At 50.7% G+C, this 7,017-nt stretch overlaps 1 long non-coding RNA gene across 1 annotated transcript; it reads left to right on the top strand.

Annotated features, from left to right (window-relative positions):
- Positions 1–915: 915 nt before the first annotated feature.
- On the top strand, positions 916–6,004 carry LOC308608727. The gene is made up of 2 exons (XR_014014224.1): positions 916–1,188; positions 4,692–6,004. It is a non-coding gene; the product is annotated as an uncharacterized lncRNA (long non-coding RNA).
- The last annotated feature ends 1,013 nt before the right edge of the window (positions 6,005–7,017 follow it).

Raw genomic sequence — 7,017 nt, forward strand, 5'->3', positions numbered from 1 at the left:
TTCCCTGTTTTAATCTTCTTAATGCTTAAAGTAGCAAGAGTGGTTTCTTTTTCCTGCAGATGGACCCTCCTTTATACAGGTAGGGAGAGAAGAGGACGCCCAGGATAGCGTCCAGAGGAACACCAGCACTTACTGTAGGCAGGGAGGAGGAGGATCCAGAAGAGAGATCGGAGAAGGAGCATCAAAGAGGAGGGGAGAACCCAGGGAAGTTTCAAGCACACCATGGTTAACAACGTCATTCTCGACTGCTGCCAGGAAGCAGGTAAGATGAGGACAGAAAACTTTCTTGTACTTAGCAACACCAGTTTGGTGAGAGCGATGTCAGTGTGAGGAAGTGGAGACACGGTATAGATTGTCCTTTCTCGGAGTTTGCCTTAAAGAGAGGAAAGAGACAGAGTGACAGCTAGAGTCAGAAGATGAGAGACACCACCTCAAATAAATTGGGAGACTTTCATCTTTTTCTGTGCCATTTAAAAAATATATTTAGGGCTTCCCTGGTGGCGCAGTGGTTGAGAGTCCGCCTGCCGATGCAGGGGACACGGGTTCGTGCCCCAGTCCGGGAAGATCCCACATGCCGCGGAGCGGCTGGGCCCGTGAGCCATGGCTGCTGAGCCTGCGCGTCCGGAGCCTGTGCTTCGCAACGGGAGAGACCACAACAATGAGAGGCCCCACATACCGCAAAAAATATATATATATATATTTATTTAGTTATTTAGTTGTGCCAGGCCTTAGTTGCAGCAGGCGTGCTCCTTAGCTGTGGCATGTGAACTCTTAGTTGCGGCATGCATGTGGGATCTAGTTCCCTGACCAGGGATCGAAACCTGGCCCCCTGCATTGGGAGCAAGGAGTCTTACCCACTGCACCACCAGGAAAGTCCCCATCTGTGCCATTTTTTATTTCTCATATTAGTGACCATTGAAATCTAGCAGGTGAGTATATGGGTGTTCACTGTAAGCTTTTTTTTTTTTTTTAATAAATTCTTTTTTTTTTTAATTTTTTTGCGGTACGCGGGCCTCTCACTGCTGTGGCCTCTCCCATTGCGGAGCACCGACTCCGGACGCACAAGCTCCGCTCACAGGCCCAGCCACTCCGTGGCAGCATATGGGATCCTCCCGGACCGGGAGCACGAACCCATGTCCCCTGCATCGGCAGGCGGACTCCCAACCACTGCGCCACCAGGGAAGCCCTGTAAGCTTTTTTTGACCTTGGTACATGTACTGGGTTGAAGAGTATCCCCCTAAAATTCATGTGTATCTAGAACTTGTAAATATCACTTTATTTGGAAACAGGATCTTTGCAGATGTGATCAAAATAAGGTCATGCTGGATTAGGGTGGGCCCTAAATCCAGTGACTACTGTCCTTATAAGAAGAGAGAAATTTAGACACAGACACACAGGGAAGAAGGCCAATTGATGATGGAGACAGAGTTTTGGCAGCTGCCAACTGAGGAACTCCTGGAGCCACCAGAAGCTGGAAGAGGCAAGGAAAGATTCTTCCCTAGAGCTTTCAGAGGGAGCACAGCCCTGTTGACTTTGGACTTCTAGCTTCCAGAACTGGGAGAGAATAAATTTCTGTTGGTTTAAGCCTACCAGTTTGTGGTAATCTGTTATGGCAGCCCTGAGAAACTAACACACTATATGTTTGATATTTTTCATAATAAAACATATAGGGAAGGACTTCCCTGGTGGCGCAGTGGTTAAGAATCCGCCTGCCAATGCAGGGGACACAGGTTCGAGCCCTGGTCCGGGAAGATCCTACATGCCGCGGAGCAACTAAGCCCATGTGCCACAACTACTGAGCCTGCGCTCTAGAGCCCACAAGCCACAACTACCGAGCCCACGTGCCACAGCTACTGAAGCCCATGCGCCTAGAGCCCGTGCTCCACAACAAGAGAAACCACCACAATGAGAAGCCCACGTACCGCAACGAAGAGTAGCCCCCGCTCGCCACAACTAGAGAAAGCCCGCGTGCAGCAACAAAGGCCCAACGCAGCCAAAGATAAATAAATAAATAAATAAATGTATTTAAATATATATATATATATATATTAGAGAGAGAGATGAAAGTTTGATCAGGCCCATTGCTGGCAAGGATGTTAGGAAATAGAATCTTACCTACACAGTGGTGAGAGTATCAATTGGTAGAACTTTTTTGGAGGATAATTTGGCAGCATCTAACAAACTAAAATGTGTATGACCTTTAACCAAGCAGTTTCCCTCTTAGGGATCCATTCAGCAGAAATACTCAGCCAAGCACAAGATGCACATACAAAGAGATCCATTGCAGCGCCATTTGTAGTTGCAAAGGTGTGGGCACTTGTGACTAGACACTGGGACACTGTGCCCCGCCACTGCTGCTGCCGCCGCCCCTGCCCCTCAAACACCATCTCCTTGGCAGGATTCAGTCTGCGTGCAGAACCCTCAACGCAGCACAGGAAGGCACACGAGAAGGGGGACTAGATGCTGGGAGCCACCGCACCGTGTACACAGTGACTCCCACCCAGCCCCGCGGAGGTGACAGAGCATTGATCACCTGCACTTGTCTGAGAAACTGCTTATGAGATTGTAGTCATGCTTGTCACACATGTGGCTTGGACTAAGGCAGTGGCAGTTGAGCTGAAGACAGGAGGTGGGCTTGCCATGGTCCGGGAGGATAGTGGCTGAAGGTGCCTCTTGGATGTCTCTGAGTTGGGGACTGGGAGATGAGATCAGTTGTGGACAGTTAAGTTTGGGTTGTTTGTGGGGCCCCCAACTGGCCATGTCCGGGCCAGCTGAGGGGAGAGGTTTGTGCTGGAGCTTGCTGTGTCCCCAGAGCCCTGGGAGAGGTTGGAAGTCCTAGTGCCCCGATCTGATTTGTATTTGAAAAGGCGGGTCTGGCTGTGGGAGCAGATGACAGGGCTGGGAGCGCCAGCAGAAACCAGGAGGACGCTGTTGCCATCATCTGGGAGAAAGATGATGGGGGCCTGGCCAGGGTGATGGAGGGGCAGAGAGGGAAGGCAAGAGATGCAGAGGTCACTGCCTCAGTGTTGGTGCGGGACTGAGGTTCGACCAGGTTGGCGTGATGGTGGGGCAAGGACCCCAGGAGCATCTGTAGCAAGCGGTTGAAGGCAGGGCAGCCAGCGGGGGGTGGGGAAACCAGCTCCCCTCGTGCTCAAGTTCTTCCCTGGCCTTGCTTGCTCTTGCTCTCACTCGCTGCCCTGGGGGTCAGTTGCATCCCCTCGGTCTGTCATTCCATCACTCACCAAAGTCCTAGAAATCTTGCTCAGCCCAGCACCTGGGGGCGAAAAAATGAGGACCCCCAATTGGGGCATCACAGTAAAGTCAAAGTCCTCCAGGCCCAGGACAGACCCGGCAAGGGACACGTTTTGAGAGGAAAGTTCTATAATGATGCCACAAGAGTGAAAGCTGTCGAGGGAAGGGACACAGGCCCCAGGGATCAGAACAGTGACACAGGGTGACAAGAGGAGCCGATGGGACTTCTGTGGTGGTCCAGTAGCTAAGGCTCTGTGCTCCCAATGCAGGGGGCCCAGGTTCGACCCCGGTCAGGGAACTTGATCCCACAGGCCACAACTAAAGACCCCGCATGCTGCAACTAAAGATCCCACATGCCGCAGCTAAGACCCGATGCAGCCAAATAAATAAATATTTTAAAAAAAAAGAAGAGCCAGTGGCCATGGGCAGACTTAGAAACACAAAGGGCACCATTTAAATAAAGTTTCAAGGCAAAGACTTTCTCAAAAGTGTGACCTGGGCTTCCCTGGTGGCGCAGTGGTTGAGAGTCCGCCTGCCGATGCAGGGGAAACGGGTTCGTGCCCCGGTCTGGGAAGATCCCATATGCCGCGGAGCGGCTGGGCCCGTGAGCCATGGCCGCTGGGCCTGTGCGTCCGGAGCCTGTGCTCCGCAATGGGAGAGGCCACAACAGTGAGAGGCCCACATACCGCAAAAAAAAAAAAAAAAAAAAGTGTGACCTTGCTGGCCAGCAGTCTCTTGCTCACGATCCTTAAGGGAGAAAGTCCCGTGGCTACTTTTCTTCTTCCCTCAGTTCCCGGAGGTCCCTGGAGTGGTGACCCTCAAGGCTTCCTGAAGCGGTTGCTATGGGCCAGGCACTGAGTCAGACTCGGACCCTGCCCCTCAAGTTCACAATCTGATCTGGAGGAGATGCAGAATAGTGGGTCACAACCCAGGGTGATGGATGTTCAAAAGGGGGAGACACAGGGCTGGGAGGGAGGCGCAAAGAGGGGCACCACCTGAGTCTGCTTTGACCACAAGGTGACATCTAAGCTGAGTCACTCACTAAATGTTGATAGCACCCACAAGCACCTTCTGTCCGGTGCTTCATTTTTAGGGTAAAAGCATTTCTTCATTAAAACCCTTCTGGGCCCTCATCACCTCCATGTTTTCTTAAATTGTTTTAATATAATATTGGACACATCCAAAAATATGTGTAATATCTGTGTGCTACGTTACGTAGACACGTGTGGCCTGTGTCTTACACACGTTACACATGATACGTTATTGTATGTGAAATATACAATAAAAGGAGCCCTCATCACCCACCCCGGACTTCACAGAGCGCTGCCAGTTCCTGGGCAAGAATCTGTCTCCCCCAATCCCTTTTTCCTGCCCCACACCCAGAAGTAATGGCTACCCTGAATTTGCTGTTTATCATTCTCTCTTTTTTTCTCTTACAGGTTGACCACTTCAGTATGTCCCCCTAAACAGTCTACTGCTCAGTCTGCTCGTACTTGAGCTTGACGAAATGGCATCGTCCTGCTCGTAGTCCTACGCAGGGGACGCGGGTAGCATCGTGCCATCCTTGCTAGTCTGGTGGTGAGCCTTCCGCGACCCATGGTTTCACTCTCCCCTTGGCAGATGCCAGTGCTCCCTACCATCCCTGTTTGCCGGGAGGCTTTTCATGACCTACGAACGCAAGATGTCTCAGGGGCCGTGGCAGACGGCACCGTCGTTCACAGTGATTCAGTCTCCCCCTTCCCTTAGGAGCACCCCTCCTTGCCCGTTGCCAGGCAGGAGACACACTGGAAGAGACAGGTTCCAGGGCACCCCACCGTAGCTGGGATCCGGGGATCAGGAGACCACCAGGGGCCCTGTGGGAGTGTTACAACACCCGCACAGCAAGTGACTAGGCACTGGAACATTGCTGCTGAAACACTGAACTCCATACTGTGCTGGGTGTGAGACAGGTGAAGGGGTGGGAAGGGTGCCACCGCCTCACCCCTGCATCCCACATCATCTGAAGTGTGTCCCCAGGCAAGGTGGAGTCCACACCCTGAGCCTGCTCACCCAGACCACCGCTCAGCCCTCCCAGGCTTGCCTTCCCCCCACACTCCTTGCCCCCCACCCCTACGCTGGCCAAAAAAAGAAAAGTTGCAAAATCCAGGTGTACAGCGCAATGACTTAACAGAGCAAACACTCCCTTGGCATCATCGAAGTCAAGAACTCAAATGTCTACCTCCCCAAATCCGCTCATCCCCCTCCCATCACTTCCTTCTCCCTTCCACCAAAGTGACCACAAACCTGACTTTTGTGGTAATCTCTTTGGTTTTTATAATTTTACCAATTGTGTCAGTCCGTCCAGGATGCTATGACAAAGTACCACAGACTGTGGCGTTTATAAACAGCAGAAATTTATTGCTCACAGTTCCCGAGGCTGGAAGTCAGAAATTAGGGTACCATCAGGGTGGGGGAAGGCCCTCTTCCAGGTTGCAGACTTATTGTATCCTCACTGGTGGAAGGGGTGAGGGAACTCTCTGGAGCTTCTTTTATAAGGGCACTAATCCCATCATGAGGACCTCACCCCCATGACCTCATGACCTAAGCACCTCCCACAGGCCCCACCTCCTAATACCATTAGGGGATTAGGTTTCAGTGAATTTGTGGGGGGACACAAACATCCAGGCCATCGCATGAGATAAGCAGGCATCCCTCAATATGAGGATTTTGTTTTGTCTGTTTTTGGACTTTATATAAATGGAATTATTCAGTATTACATTTTGTGTCTAGATTCTGTGCTCAAAATTGGGAGGTTAGGGACTTCCCTGGCGGCCCAGTGGGTAAGACTCTGCGTTCCCAGTGCAGGGGGCCCGGGTTTGATCCCTGGTCGGGAAACTAGATCCCACAAGCAACAACTAAGAAGTCTGCATGCTGCAACGAAGATCCTGCGTGCTGCAACTAAGACCCGGCATGGCCAAAATAAACATTAAAAAAAAATTGGGAGGTTAATGTGAGTCATTGCATAACAGTGACATGACTGCTATTCCCCTAGATAGATATTCTGCCAGTCATTGAGCCCTTCTAGTGTTGAGAGACATTTGAGTGGTTTCCCACTTTAGCCAGCACGGCTAGTGGTGCTGCCAATACTTGCGTATGTGGTGCACGTATACGTGCATTTCAATGGGTATATATATCAGGTCATAGAGTGTATGTACTGGGTTGAATAGTGTCCCCGCAAATTCATGTCCACCTGGAACCTCCGAATGTGACTTTATTTGGAAAAAGGATCTTTGTGAGTATAATTAGTTAAGATGAGGTCATAGTGGAGTAGCGAGCCCTAATCCAGCAAATGGTGTCCTTATAAGAGAAAAAGAGACACAGAGACACAGAGAAGAGGCCATACGAAGCTCGAAGCAGAGATTGGAGTGAACTTGTGTCTTCAAGGCAAGGAACACCAAGGACTGCTGGCCACCACTGGAAGCTAGGAGAGGGGCAGATCCCTCCTCAGAGTCCCCAGAGGGAGCCAACCCTGCTGCCCGTTACCTTGACCTTGGACTTCTGACCTCCAGAATTGTGAGAGAATAAATCTTTTGTTGTTTTAACCCTATCAGTTTAGGGTGCTTTGTTACTGCAGTTACAGCAAACTCATACAGTACATGTATTTTCAGCTCTGCCATTGTGTTTCCTCTTGTATGAAATGCCTGCTCACATCAGTCTTCCCATTTTTCTATCCGATTGTTTATCCTTTTACTGATTTATAGGAGTTCTTTATTTATTCTGGGTGTG

The sequence above is a fragment of the Mesoplodon bidens genome (genome assembly GCF_964165515.1).
Source record: "Mesoplodon bidens genome assembly, chromosome: X".
Taxonomy (NCBI): domain Eukaryota; kingdom Metazoa; phylum Chordata; class Mammalia; order Artiodactyla; family Ziphiidae; genus Mesoplodon; species Mesoplodon bidens.